Here is a 15,103-nt window from a genome sequence, read left to right as displayed (position 1 = left end):
TGCAAAACTTAGGAAGACATCATAACCTTCTGGATTTCATTACCAAAACATACATTTTGATCTAAAATTAAAAAAAAAAAGGATTGACTTTTCTTGTAGTATTTTACAACCTTTGAGTGCAGCATTAAAATGCTTTTCTTTTTTCCCCCACCAACTATAAGCTTCTGTTTTCTTACCCTGGGCGTCTGAATCTTTTATATGCTCGGGTTCTATTCACTGCCTGTTATTCAGACATTGAAATCCCAAGTGTTAATTGTTCTTCCAAGTACATTGACAAAACAGCAGCTAAATAAGGGTAGACCAGACTGTGGTAGACTCTGACATGCATTTATGGAACAATGGGGCTCTGAGAGACAGCCTTGTAGCTCACGGGAAGACATAAGATGTGCTATTTTGACTGCTTCATAGCAGAATGGGGAACACACGCACACAAGGGAATTATGCATTTTACTTAGTTTTGCCCAAAGTCCTCAAGGCAACAGAATCTTGTGATGTCATCATGAACTTTTTTCCTCTCCATTTCCATTGACACAAAGGCTAAAAATTTCTAATGACATCACAAAGGAAAAAGGAATCTACTTTGATTCCATAAGAAATCTATTACCTTCAGTGAAACTTGAACAGAAATAAAGCATCCCTCCTGTCAGGGTGTAGGCACTGTGTGGATGCACAGTGGGTGACACCCTCTCTAATGCAATTCAAACCAGGCAAAAAAAAAAAAAAAAAGGATTCACAATTTAGGTTGAATAAAAAAGACATACTGAATATTGAGCCCAAAAAAATTTTCTTTTTTTATAGAAGAAAATCATTTAAACATATATTTCTTCAGGGATATTTAAATTTTTACTCATGCCTGGCTACTCTGTTTCCAATGTTTTTGTCTTTTCTTGGGTTGGTCACAAAATCACAGAGGAAGAAGGTACAGGAAGCTTTCACTTACAGGAATGCAGTGCAGCTCAATCTTTTGTTTTTAAGGTGCAGTGATTTCAGTCTCTAAATGTAACTTCAGGCAGTCTGAAAAGAAACAGGTTAAAATCTCTTTCAGTTATAATTGGTATTTCAGATTTAATTAAAAATTAAACTTTCATAATGTTTCACCATCCAAAGCAATGCATTATCAGTCAAGCGTGGCTTTTTTTTTTTTTTTCCTTAACAGAAAAAAAAAAAAAAAAAAAAAAAAAACCTCTTCCCAGAGTAGTTTTTTAATGAAAAGAAAAGGATCTAAAGAGGAAAAAAAAAAGCAATTCTGAAAAACAAAATATGCCTCCCTGTTTAGAACTTCATAATGATATGACTAGAAACTCAGTGCCTCTGAATTTTAGCTAAATTCTATCTGATTTTTTAAAAAACTCCTAAACAACAATTTCACAGCCTAAAGATTACATAAAATGTTAATTTTAGAGAATAAAGAAGAAAATCTATTATCTGAATATACATGTTGAAGGGAAATTATGACTTCAAATAGGTTTGGAAAAAAAAATGTTAGATCTACTAGTTTCAAGTGACTGCATTGGTGGTGGGGCAGATGGTGAAGTAGAGGTAAATGAACATGTTAAGCAATACGAAATGCTCATTGCAACCTACTGTGGGCTTAGCATGCCGGATACCATCCTATATACATATATCGCATCACACGCAGCCACTGCTATGTGAAGCAGCAGGAGAGGACCATCAGGATTTGAACCAGATCTCCTGGTTTTAAATAACTGAACCACATTTTTTAATATGTATTTTTAATCTTCAAATTAAGAGTCCAGGTTTTAAAATCTCCAACTATGTCATAAATATTTGGGCTTAAAATGTCACACTATTTTTTCAATCCTTTCTTTCTTCATACAACACCATCTCTAAATAAGATAACAGTTAAAAAAAAACAGACTAGATTAAGTCATCCCTATTTTTAGCTTTAGATAACTGACACTACAGGATTTAGAAAAATATAGCTTTTTTTAGTGTAAAATGAAAATAATAGAATTATCTTTCTTTTACTTCACAGCACAGCAGTACATTTTTTTATATATATTTGTAGCACTGAATGCGGTGTGTTTATGTCCACCTTCACATTAGTGCAAGGTAATATTTTAATATCTCCACATACGAGAGCATGATCATAAATCACCCCTGAAATTGCATCTATTATTAGAAAATGCATCTTGTTCTGACTTATGAATTCTATTTTCTTTTTCCCTTCAAGTATATGGAGGAATATTTTAGGTATTGTGTCTATTTGATATATATAGATTTTTAAATGCAAACTGGTTCAGATTCACAAAATCCATCCATGAATGGATCAGAAAAAAATCACTGACATTGACTAACTAAACTTTTCCCCTGCTTCTCACATGCTTGAATTAGACTAAAAATGCACCAGTGTAAAGACAGAAATTATGGAGGCGTCACCAGGGACAACTGAATGAGAGAGGGGAGTGCACATATTTCCTTAAAAGGCAACAAAACATTCATAAAAGAAACTGACAAAAATAACTCATGCTTAGAAATTATATGGAATAACAATAATCCCCGATAAACAATTCAGAAATATAAAAACTGTCCACCTCTAAGTAAATCTGCATCACCAATTGGTATTGTTCTACTCACCGCCCAAATATGGTTAGTGAAAAACTGATTCACCATCTAGTTCATACAAGAAAGTGTGATGGAAACTAGGATGCATATTTATATATAAACTATTTAACTGACAACTAGCAGTTCAATTTAATCAGTCAGATTTCCTTTTCCTCAATTCACCAGATGTTGAGTTAACTGAACTATTAATTCAAAATAATAAAGTAATTTCTATGAATAGGTAGTCTGCTATGTTACATTCTTCTCCTCCCTTCACGTATTCCTCATCCTCTTTGACCTTTCTCTTCACTTCTGTTTCTGCATGTTTCTTCCTTACTTTCACTTTCTTCCTTATTTTTTCCCTCTCTTTTTTTTTTCCCCTTGGTGAGGGTAATGAAGCTCAAAAATAACATCTTGTATCCTGTTGAGGGAAACTTGGTCACAACTATCCTTCCAGATGACAAACTCATTCTTAAATGTCTGTTTCCCAATCCAAAGAAAACAGAGCAATTGAGAAAATAGAGACGCAACATCACTTACCACTACCAACACCACCACTTTTAATTCCCATGCTACATTCATCACAAGGAGGACTAAAGTTTATTTATATTATCCCCTAACCTCAAATAGGACCACAAATAAGACTAATAACAGGACCATTTTGTGGCACTCAGGCAAACGGCTGGGCAAAACAGATGGATCTTACTTTGCGCCAGGACTCAAAAAATACAGTCGCCAACTCACTGTTGGCGACTACATATCTTGGCCCAAAGATGGACCTGGAAGTGGGACCAGTTGTCTCTGATATGAATACTGTTCCTATTCATATCTGCCTCATGAGATAATCATTAACTCTGTCACCATGTAGTGGGGGTAAGTTTTGGATGGAACCTGGAAAAATGGTCATCAAGGAAGTGAAATATTCTGAAGGCATGTCGGATTAGATTAGGGAGCACAAAGTCAGGGCTAGAACATTTTTGGCAATACTATCTACTTTTCAACTTCCTGTTTTATTTTTTTTAACAACTTCAGTACTGTACACTGTACCCACCTTTAAAAGAGTAGATTTCCAGAGTATGTGTGATCAATAAGAATAACTTGCTCTTGACATTTCAGGTCCCAAAATCTGTTAAAATTTTTAAAAGTCACCCAGATCGATCTCGGTCATTATTAAAATTGACCACCAGTGTCAGACTTCTTTAATCAGGACAAAACTATGTAAGGCTTTATAGATTACAGTCAACACCCAGTGATGCACTGGGAAACAGCTCAGTCAGTAATCAATGCAAATTACAAAGCCCGGAAGAATGCTTCTCTTGGCAGAGACCCTTTAGCAAAAGAGTTGTACATTCTGCACTAGTTAGAGATTCTGAATGGCTTTCCAGAGAAGTGGCAAATGCATTATATTACAGTAACCTATCCTGTAACTCACAAGTCCAAAAAACAAAGCCCCAGATGATGAAGAAAACTGAAGGGGGGTGAGGAACTATAGATCGCAACACTGACTAGTAACACAGGGCTGCTTCTGACCACACTCTGTACTTTTCAAAAAATCCTCACATGCATAGGAGTTTTAGGTATCACCAGGTCTTCAAGAAAAGAACAATAAAGTACTCTACTTTAGGAGGTCCATGCTAATTCGGGCATTTTTCTTAATGTTCTCCCAACTATTCAGCATTGATTGTATCTTGCTCAGATTGTTTTTTGAGAGTTCACTCACCTCTCTATAATGTATTCATTCTGACATTGCTTAGATAATTTTTAAGAGAAGCCCTGCCTGTGGTCAGTGTAGAGGGAAATTATAATATTTTAATTATTTCTCATTCACTTTTTTTCCTTTCCTTTAAACAAAAATTTATTATGGGAAATCCCAAACACTCGCAAGAGTAGAGAGCATAGTAAAATGAGCTACCGTATATGGTATGAGTATATTCATCACCCACAGGCCATCTTTTTTTTGTCTATACTCATCCACTTTTTCTTCGACTAGTCATTTTAAAGACAATTCCAGATATGTCATTCTACTCACAAATACGTTAGTTTGTAGTGCTAAAAAAGAATGGCTTCTGAAAATCATAATATTATCATCCTGCATCAAAAATAATAGCAATTCTTTAATGTTTAATGTTATCCAATATCTTAGGTCAAATGATTGACTTCTGAATGTTTTTTTGTTCTTTGTTCATTTTGAACTGGCTAGTTTGAATTAGGATCTAAACAAGATCCACATATTACATTTAAATCATGATTCTCTTTTAACTTTTAAACCCCCCATTCCTTTTCTTAAAATTACTTTGTATTTTGGAAATTTTCCCATGTATTGAAAAGTTGTAAAGATAGTGCAGAGAATTCCTGCATTTTCTTCACTATTTAACATTAACATCTTACATCACCGTGGTAAATTTGTTAAAGGAAGAAATTAACATTGATACAATACTATTAATTACATACTTTATCCAGATGTTACCAGTGTTTCTACTACTATCTTTATTCTGTTCCAAGGGTCTAATCCAGGATACCACATTGCATTTAGTCGCCATTTCTCCTAATTCTTCTCTGATCTGTGACCGTTTCTCAGTCTTTTCTTGTTTTTTATCACCTTGATAGTTTCAAAGAGTAGTAGTCAGATATTTTTAATAATAATCCAAATAACAACTTGGATTTGTCTGATGTTTCTCGTGATTAGACTGGGATTGTAGTTTTAGGGAAGAATGCAAATGAATGAAGAGCTCTTCTTGTAAAATATCAGAAGGTACATGATATCCATATGACTTCTCACTGGGGAGGTTAATCTTGGTAATTTGGTTAAGGGAGTGTCTGCCAAGTTTTTCTCTTCTTAGTTTTAATTAACATAATTTCACTTTTAACAATCTTGAGATATAATTTACACAACACAAAATTCACCCTTTAAGTGTACAACTTAAAGACTTTAAATAAATTTAGAGTGGTCATCACCATAGCTCAGTTTTAGAACATTCTTTGTCACTCCAGAATGACCTTTCATGTCCTTAATCAACCCATTCTTACCCCCAGGCCCAAACAATAACTAATCCGCTTTCCGTCACTAAACATTTACCTTGTCTGGACACTTCATATATTTGCAATCATACAATATCTATCATCATGCATATGGCTTATCATAATGTTTTCCAGATTCATCGATGTTGTGGTATGTAGCAATAGCCTGTTCCCTTTTATTGACAAATAGTATTCCATTGTGTGGATGTACCACATTTTGTTTATCCATTCATCAGTTGGTGAACATGTAGATTGTTTTTAGTTTTTGATTATTATGAAAAATTCTGCTCTGAACATTGACATATATAGAAGTCTATGTGGGAACACATGTTTGCATTTCTCTTGAGTAGATATCTAGAAGTGAAATTTCTGGGTCATAAAGGTAAGTTTATTTTAACTTTTTAAAAATATATTTTTTAAAAGATTTATTTATTTATTTATTTTTAGAGAGGTTGGGGGCAGAGAGGGAGAGAATCCCAAGCAGACTTCACACTGAATGGAGTTTATTTTAACTTTTAAGAACTGCTAAGCCATTTTCTAAAGTGGCTATACCATTTTATTTTTATTTATTTCTTTTTTTGGCTGTACCATTTTAAATTTCAACTAGCTATGAGGGTTCCAATTTCTTAGCATCTTCACTAATACTTGTTATTGCATGCCTATTATTACTGCATTTAGCTAGCATAAAGCAGCATCTCTGTGGTTTTAATATACTTTTTTTCTAAGGATTAATGATATTGAGCATCTTCTCATATTCTTATTCATGAATCTTATATCATCTTTGGTGAAATATTTATTCAAACATGCTGCCCAATTTTTAATGGGGTTGCTTATCTTTTTATTATTGAAGAATTCTTTATATATTATGAGGACAAAGATCAGATATATATTTGCAAATAATAAATCTTGCAGGGGTGTCTGGGTGGTATAGTGGGTTAAATGACCCATCGAGCCCCACATTGGGCTTTCTGCTCAGTGGAGAATCTGCTTCTCTCCCTCTTCCTCTCCCTCTGCCCCTCCCCCTGCTCATGTTCCCTCTCTAAAAATACATAAAATCTAAAAAATTTTCTCCCACTCTTTTCATTTCATTAGTGATATCTTTTGAAGTATTAAAGTTAATTTTATTGAACTCCATATTATCAATTTGGAGTTTTTTAATTTTTTGTGTCATGTTTTGGTGCCATATCTAAGAACCCTATCTATCTCAAGGTCATGAAGATTTTCTCCTGTTTCCTTATAGAAGTTATATAGTTTTAGCTCTCACATTTAGGTCCATGATCCATTTTGAATTAATCTTTGTGTATGATGTGAGATAAAGATATAAAGCCTTTTTTCATATAGTTCTAGCACCATGGATATTCATTTATATTTCATATAGTCCTAGCACCAATTGTTCTAACACTATTCATTTAAAACAACAACAACAAAAGTATCCCTGACCCCAACAAATTGCTTCAGTACCTTTGTCAAAATCAACTCACCAAAAATATAAAGGCTAATTTTCTGAATTTACAACTACATTCTATTGATTTATCTGTCAGTACTATACCCTTCCTTACTATCATTTTTATAGTAAGTTTTAAAACCATGAGCATAGGTCATCTAACTTTGTTTTCCTTTTCAGAATTATTTTCACTGTTCTGGGTCCTTTGCATTTACATATAAATTTTGGGATCAGCTTGTCAATTTCTACAAAAATGCCTTTATTCTTTCTGATGCTATTGTGAATAGAATTACTTTAAAAAATTTCATTGCTTACTGGTAGTATATAGAAATACAATTGATTTTTGTATAATTATAAAATAATATATATCATATTTTGTACTATAATATAAATTCTATATAATTACAAAATAAAATATAATTTGTAAACATGCTGAGCTCATTTATTTGTGTGCATAAAGGTAGTCCTTAAGCTTTTCTACATAATTCATTTTCTGCAAATAAAAAGTGTTAACTTTTTACTTTCTAATCTGGATGCCTTTGGTTTCTTTCTTTTCTGTTATGTTTATTTTCCCCCCTCTCCTTTTCTTTTTCTTTCTTTCTTTCTTTTTCTTTCTTTCTTTCTTTCTTTCTTTCTTTCTTTCTTTCTTTCTTTCTTTCAACAGAAACCCTAGTACAATGTTGAATAGAAGAGGTGAGAACCCTCCTTGTTCTTAGGGTTAAACCAGTTAGTCTCTCATCATTAAGTGTGATGTTAGTTGTAGATTTTGCATAGGTGCCCTTTGTCAGGTTACAAAAGTTCTCTTCAAGTCCTAGTTTATTGAAAGTGTTTGTCATGGATGGTGGATTTTCTCAAATACATTTGTGTATTGCAATAGTCACAGGGTTCTATCCTCTATTCTATTAATATGATATATTACATTAATTAATCAATTAATTTATTAATTACTGAATGTTCAACCAAACTTGCATCCTTAGGATAAATTCTACTTGGGCAGGATGTATAGTACATTTACAAATTGCTGTATTTGAATTGTGAATATTTTGTTGAGGACTTTGGTGTCTATATTCATGAGGGCTAATGGTTTCTTATGACATGGTTGTTTGGCTTTGGTCTCAGCATAATATTATTGTCATAAAATGAACTTAAAAAATGTTCCTCTTCCTTCTATTTTCTGAAAAAGTTTGTGAAATATTGGTATTGTTTCTCTTTAAATAATGGATAGGATGCAGTGAAGTTATCTTCATCCAGATTTTCTTTGTGAGATGACTTAATTAATAATTTCATCTCTTTGCTATTATAGATCTATTCAGATTTCCTATTTCTTTTTGAATTGGTTTCAGTAATTTGTGCATTTCCAGCAGCTAGATAATTTCACCAAAGTTGTCTTAGGAATATATTTGTTCATAGTTTTACCTTTTAATCTTTTTAATTTCTATGGAGTTGGTAGTGGTGTTCAGCTTTTATTCCTGAGTTCAGTAATCTATTATCTTCTCTACTTTTTCATTAGTCATTCTAGCTACATGTCTGTCAATTTTATTGGTCTTTGCAAAGAATCAACTCTTGTTTTCACTGATTTTTCTCTACCATTTTATTGTTTTTTATTTCACTGATTTCTGGCCTAACCTTTATAATTTTCTTCCTTCTTCTTCAATTGCATTTTGTTATATATTTATGCCATATTTATATTTATCAACTTAATATTATAATGCAATGTATTGCTTCATGTGGATTTTAGTTACTGCTGCCATTTCCTTTCAACCTAAACGATTTCCTTTAGTATTTCTTACAAGGTCTATTAGCAACAATTTGCCTCAGTCTTTGTTTATCTTGGAATATCTTTCTTTTATCTTTATTTTTGAAGAACAGTTTTGCTGAGTATAAAATTCTTGATGGTTACTTTAAAAATCTTTTTTCCTTCAGCACTTTGAGTGTGTTGTTCCTTTGCCTTTAGTTTTAATTGTTTCTGATGAGGAGTCAATGTTTCTGATGAGAAGTCAGAGACTTCTCTGATGAGAAGTCATCATCAATGATGATGATGGTTACATTGTTAATCAGAGTGTTGTTTCCTATATTGAATGAGTCTTTCTTCTTTTAGTGCTTTCAAGAATTTCTCTTTTTCTTTGGCTTTCAAAGTTTGACTAGAATGTGTCAATATATGGATCCTTTTGCATTTTTCACACTTGGAGTTTGTTCAACTTCTCAGATGTGTAGATTAATGCTATTCGTCACATTTGGCAAGTTTGGGGCCATTATTACTTCAAATATCATTTTCTGTCCTTTATCTTCTTCTTTCTTCTCCTTCTGTTACACATGTGTTAGTATGCTAGATGGTATCTCAGGTTTCTGAAGCTCTGTTTATTTTCTTCCTTTTTTTTCATGTTTTTCAGATTAGATAATTTCTACTGATTTATCTTGAAGTTCACGGATTCTTTCTTCTGCCATCTTAGATCTATTGTTGAGTCCCTTAGAATATTCTTCATTTTAGTTATTGAGCTTGTAAAATCCAGAATTTTTGTTTCTTTAAAAAAAAGTTCTCTCTTTATATTGATATTCTTTATTTTAAAAGTAATTATATTAACATTTTAATTACTTAACATAGTTTCCTTTAGTTATTTGAATATATATATATATTTTTTTAATTTATGATAGGCACACAGTGAGAGAGAGAGAGAGAGGCAGAAACACAGGCAGAGGGAGAAGCAGGCTCCATGCACTGGGAGCCTGACGTGGGATTCGATCCCGAGTCTCCAGGATCGCGCCCTGGGCCAAAGGCAGGCACCAAACCGCTGCGCCACCCAGGGATCCCTATTTGAATATATTTTTAACAGTTGCTTTCAAGTCTTTGCTAAATTTGATATCTGCTCTCCCTCCTCCAACCTAGGGACAGTTTCTACTGACTGCTTTCATAACTGGGTATTGGTTACACTCCTGTTTCTTTATATGTGTTATGATTTCTTTCTTGCAAGTTGACATTTTATATAATATATTATAGCAACTCTGGCTTTGGATTTTTCCCTCCAGAAGATTGTTGTTGTTATTGTTATTTATTTGTTTAGTGATTTACCAATCTAATTCTGTGGGGTCTATCTCCTTCATGTTGTGCAGCTGCTGATGTCTATGGTCAGTTTTTATAATTCCTATTTTCATTTTTTTAGCTAAGCCTTGCCCCTATGTCAGCACAGTTTGCAGTTCACATCTAATGATTGGTCTGGAGTTGGATTCAAAGACTCTGAGGGCAATAAACTAACATCTTTTGCTGACGTATGTGTATGGGTTGGAAATGCATTCAATGTTCAGGCATTTAACATGTCTTCCTTGGCTCTTACTTTGTACTGGGATCGCTCATATCTCCTCTTTGCAGAAGGTCTTAGGTTCAGCCTTGGGTATGTGGATATCTTGGACCCTCTCTGGCCACTTATTCCTAGAATATGTGTAGACTTCAAACCACCAGGGATATGTTAATATTAATGCCTACTACAGCAGCCTCCTTTTCCAATTTTCCTTGTTACACTTCTGGCAATTTACCAGTCTATTGCCTGCCCCAACCTGAATTGCAACTTCAGGCTACTGTAATGTTTATCCTCTCTATTTGTTTACCACTGAGACTGCTACTGTTTGTGACACCTAGGGGCATGTGATTTTTCATGTTCTGCTCCATTGAGTCAGCCCCTTTCAGCAGAAAGTTGTGAGTTTTCATGGCTTAGCCTGCCACAAAAGATCTATTGTGCCAATGGAGTTTGGGAAGGGTTAAGTGGTGGATGTAGTCTGGCTAAAAACCCGACCTTATTTATCCCTGTTGTCTTACCATAATTCTTAATATGGCTCCTTTTACTCTCAGAAGTATCTAGTTTGGGTGATATAATTTATGAACTCTTTTTATATAATGAGTATAAAACACTTGTGATATTTCTTCAGTAAATAACTATTGCCTAATTATATTTCATGTAATACAAGATTTGGAGGCCCAGCTACAGGGGTGTGTATATGGGTGGGTGGGGAAGTCCAAGTGCCATTGAATGAAGGTTTCCATGATGGTTACATGTAAATAGGAAATCCTCAACTGCCTGTTCCACTACATCTCTAAAAAAAGTCTAAGAGTTCTAGAGATTAGGAATTTCTGCCAATCAAGAGGACTAGGACATGGATGGAAGGCGAGTCTGAGGGTACAATACTTCCCTAACAGGAGATAAAGAATTCTGCATGTCCTTACAATGCTGACAGAAACCACACAATGAGAAGAGCTAGCATTTCATGGTTCATAATGAGTTGCCAAAAAATTGGAGCTGGACTGAGCTAGAATAAACCCATTCCAAGCAATTGTGGAGAACATGTCATCTAGACTTACTCTTATACCAAACAGTAGCTAAGGAATCTCCCTAAAGAGGTCCAAATACTTAAATGAATCAAGGTAGTATTTTCCAACTTATTCCCTCACAGTTTTGTGGCTATATTTCCTCAGGAACATACTAAAGGGATATGCTTCTCTGGGCACTTAACTAACTCTTACAAATCAGAAAGTTCCCATGTTGAAATAGGGAGTAATATGCACTCTAAAAATGATTTTTGCTTTACATAATGATCCACAATAAAATTCCCTTGAGAATAGATTCTCCTAGAGCATTTAAATTATGAATAGATTTACAAAATCACTCATCACATAAAATGAGATAAACATGTAGTATCTGCTTCCAGGATTTTCAAAACTTTTTTTTTTCTTCATAGAGACTGAAAGGAATGGGGAAATCAGCAAACTTTGTGCTGTAAAAATTCAGAATGTAGGATGCATCAACTTTGAATATCTTACTGATGTTTTTGGATCAACATTAATCCTTCACATTTACAAAGTGTCAAAGAAATCAAAGTATTCGCCAGACTTTATCTCACACAAAAAAATGTCATAATAATTCACCTTTAACCCAGGAACCTGTAACAGTAAATATTACTACTTCTCTTTGGCAAACAAGACATCTAATCCATAAAATAAAGCATGGAACATCACACAAATTGCTTAAGGACACAAGAAAGTTTGGTGATGGAGTATGTGATAAAATTCCCTCACCTTGTAGTATGAGAATTAGGCAATATCCACGCTATAGCAAAGAAGAAATTGGAGCCTCCATCTCCCAGTTGTTTGCATATTACAGCAGAATGAAAAAAAAAGTTTAGGGATGCCTGGGTGGCTCAGCAGTTTAGTGCCTGCGTAAATCTGCCCGGCCGGGACCTGATCCTGGAGTCCCGGAATTGAGGCCCACATCCGGCTCCCTGCATGGAGCCTGTTTCTCCCTTTGCTGTGTCTCTGCCTCTCTCTCTCTCTCTCTCTCTCTCTCTCTCTTTCTCATAAGTAAATAAAATCTTTAAAAAAAAGAAGAAGAAAATAAAGGTTTAAAGAGATTTTTGGGGTCCTATGAAATCACACTCTCCAGCTAATTTCTCAGGTAAAGTGGGGTGGACATTTTTTTGACTGTTTTGGCGAGGCTTTGCAATTTCTATAAGAGAATTTCAACTCAATCCCTAACTTGATTACTGTTTCTGCTATTAATTAACGAAAATAGCTTTTTTTCCAGTAATACAACTAGAATTCATATTATCTAATAACAATTAGAGGCATAACCTAGAAAAACAATATCTATTAAAAAATTGCAGTTCTTCCATTGGAGGTTAGATCTAGATATATTCTAGAATCTTCCTTTGAATTATATCAGAATGGAGTGTCACCTACCTGGTCTGTATCTTATAAGAGTGAGGATACCAAATTGCACATCACTGAGATGTTATCAATCTAAATTGAGGGCTATAATAGAGGTATACCTACAAAATATTCTTTGTTTCTCATAAAAGTGAACATTGATCATGGTATTCATGGTATAATACAGTGACCTCTTTATATACTGAAGAGTATCAGAGGAAGATAGTTCTTTCTAGTCTGAATGTATTTCTTTAAAACAAACGGTCAAAAGTCCAGTTTGTAAATGTATATAAGATTCTTTACAGAATGGCTTTTAATATATAGGTCTTCTTTTAATATACAGGTCTAATTCTTATGTTTTTCCCTTATGTTTTCAGTTTACAATTACTTCATTTATATCATATACTTTATTTATATTTACTTTCATATACATATGTGTATTTATAACATATGTCTATGTATCCTTTTAAACCACCTTTCATTCTTTTCAGAACAAGGAGATGTCCATTTATATCTCTTTTTATCTACCCTTTTGTATATCAAGCCATCTGAAGTTACAGTAAGATAGCCCAAAATTTTAGATGCCATTTCAAAATATAACCTAGATCTTCCAGGAGTCAGACTTGAAAAACTCATCTATGATTTTATGGTGACTTTATTTCATTTCCTTCCACCCTCAGTGCTATTCAAATCAGATGTCTGAAGCAAAGCAATAGATTTGTATCATCAGGGTCCCAGACTAACTTCAAGCTTAGATAAGCATCTTTTTGCTAAGCTACCTGAAGGTGATTCTTGGTTTGCTGTGCAAGAGAACAGTTTGGAACCTATAAAGCAACAGCAACTATTTTCAAATCATTTATAAAGCATATAACATAGGGCAGCCATGACTGAGTGTGCAGGTTGTACCCTGTACAAGAGCACCCAATCTAGGTGTGTGTTCCACTCTAGAAGCCATGCTCCTTGGCCCAAGCTCCATCAGTTGGAGCAAGTTATTTTTATAATTTGCACAAAGGTCCTGGAAGAGGTCACATTTTTCTAAATTGTACTAACCCTCTCTGAAAGTAACAGAGGCCCAGTATAACATATTTCTAACAAAATATAATTAATTCCACTAATATTTAGCTGGCTCTCTAACTGCTATATGCTACATAAATATTCAGGTAAGCCTCCTAGTACTAATGCCCTCACTACATGAACTTGAGTCTCCATGACTTGGGCTAAACGAGATGCTAATTACATATACAGTTTTCCTCAGGGAGACTGATTTTGAAACAGGGCAGGAGAAAAAGGATGCTTCGAACACTCTTGCCATAGATGACAACAACATAGATCATATTCTCAACATAGTGAAGCTCTTCTTCCTAAATGAAGTAAAAAAATGGGTGCAGAACCTAATGTTATTCATATTATTACTATTTCCCTAATTAAGTTGTCTCCAGTTTGGAATTTTCAGACAATGAGAAGTGATAACAAAACTTCAATACATTCTGAGACAACAGATTATTTGTGTAATGGAGTACTTTGCCTTTAAATTTAGCTCGTGGCTTCCACTCTCCCTGGGAGACTTTATACAGTTCACTCAACGAATTATTTGCAAATGGGGATAACACATAACACCTAACACATTTTTACATTAACTTTTTCTGACTACAAAATTAACATATGCCCAATGGATAAAGAAAAAAAAAGGAAAATACAGGAAAGTATAAGAAAGAAATTACAAACACCAGAAAGTCTGATCACAGAGACAATCAATTACTACTGGGATGTCAGCATTTCATTCAAACATGACAAGTTTTAATCCCAGTTTGGCTTCTTCTTTTTCTCCTGCATATCACTCAGTTGCCTCTTATTCCCACTATTTGGTATGTACTCAAGCAATAATAATTATTTTCTACAAACAAATTTAGCAATTAACCAAGTACTACTGTATTTCATATGCCTATTATTATTATTTACTATTATTATTGCTCATTATTACATGAGTCAGGTTTTATCCAATCATGCCCTATGGAGAATATCTGTTACATATAACAAAGTATGACATTATACAAGTGTTAGATCATTTCCATTCCATAATATGGATGTTAGAAATAGCTTCCTTAACCCATGAAAAACAAAAATAAATGGGCAAATTTGATGTCAAAATGTCAAATACTGTATATATAGGCCAAAGAAAAACTACCTTAGATAATAAAGTTGTTTCTTTATTTTTGTTTTTACTATAATTACCACAATACTATAATATTAGTATGGAAAACTGAGAGTTGGCTATGCTTATAAAGGTAAAGCACTATAAAAGCCCAAAAGCATATATCTCAGGAGTCTAATCCAATTCTATCTGAGGAGCTATCCTCTTTCTGTAAACTCTGTCATGTAGAATTACA

At 33.8% G+C, this 15,103-nt stretch overlaps 1 protein-coding gene across 24 annotated transcripts in view; it reads right to left on the bottom strand.

Annotated features, from left to right (window-relative positions):
- ZBTB20 (zinc finger and BTB domain containing 20) overlaps positions 1-15,103 on the bottom strand; it is a 770,327-nt gene that overhangs the window by 473,811 nt on the left and 281,413 nt on the right. For 22 of the 24 annotated variants that reach the window (XR_005985640.1, XM_041765260.1, XM_041727104.1 and 19 more), the window contains one exon: positions 941-1,014. The exons of the other annotated variants lie outside the window; for them this stretch is intronic. The gene's annotated coding sequence lies outside the window, so the exon portion shown is untranslated. The remainder of the gene's footprint in view (positions 1-940; positions 1,015-15,103) is intronic. 24 annotated transcript variants of the gene reach the window in all.

This window comes from Vulpes lagopus, chromosome 1 (assembly GCF_018345385.1).
Source record: "Vulpes lagopus strain Blue_001 chromosome 1, ASM1834538v1, whole genome shotgun sequence".
NCBI classification, from domain to species: Eukaryota; Metazoa; Chordata; class Mammalia; order Carnivora; family Canidae; genus Vulpes; species Vulpes lagopus.
This window is presented reverse-complemented; position numbering and strand designations above follow the sequence as displayed.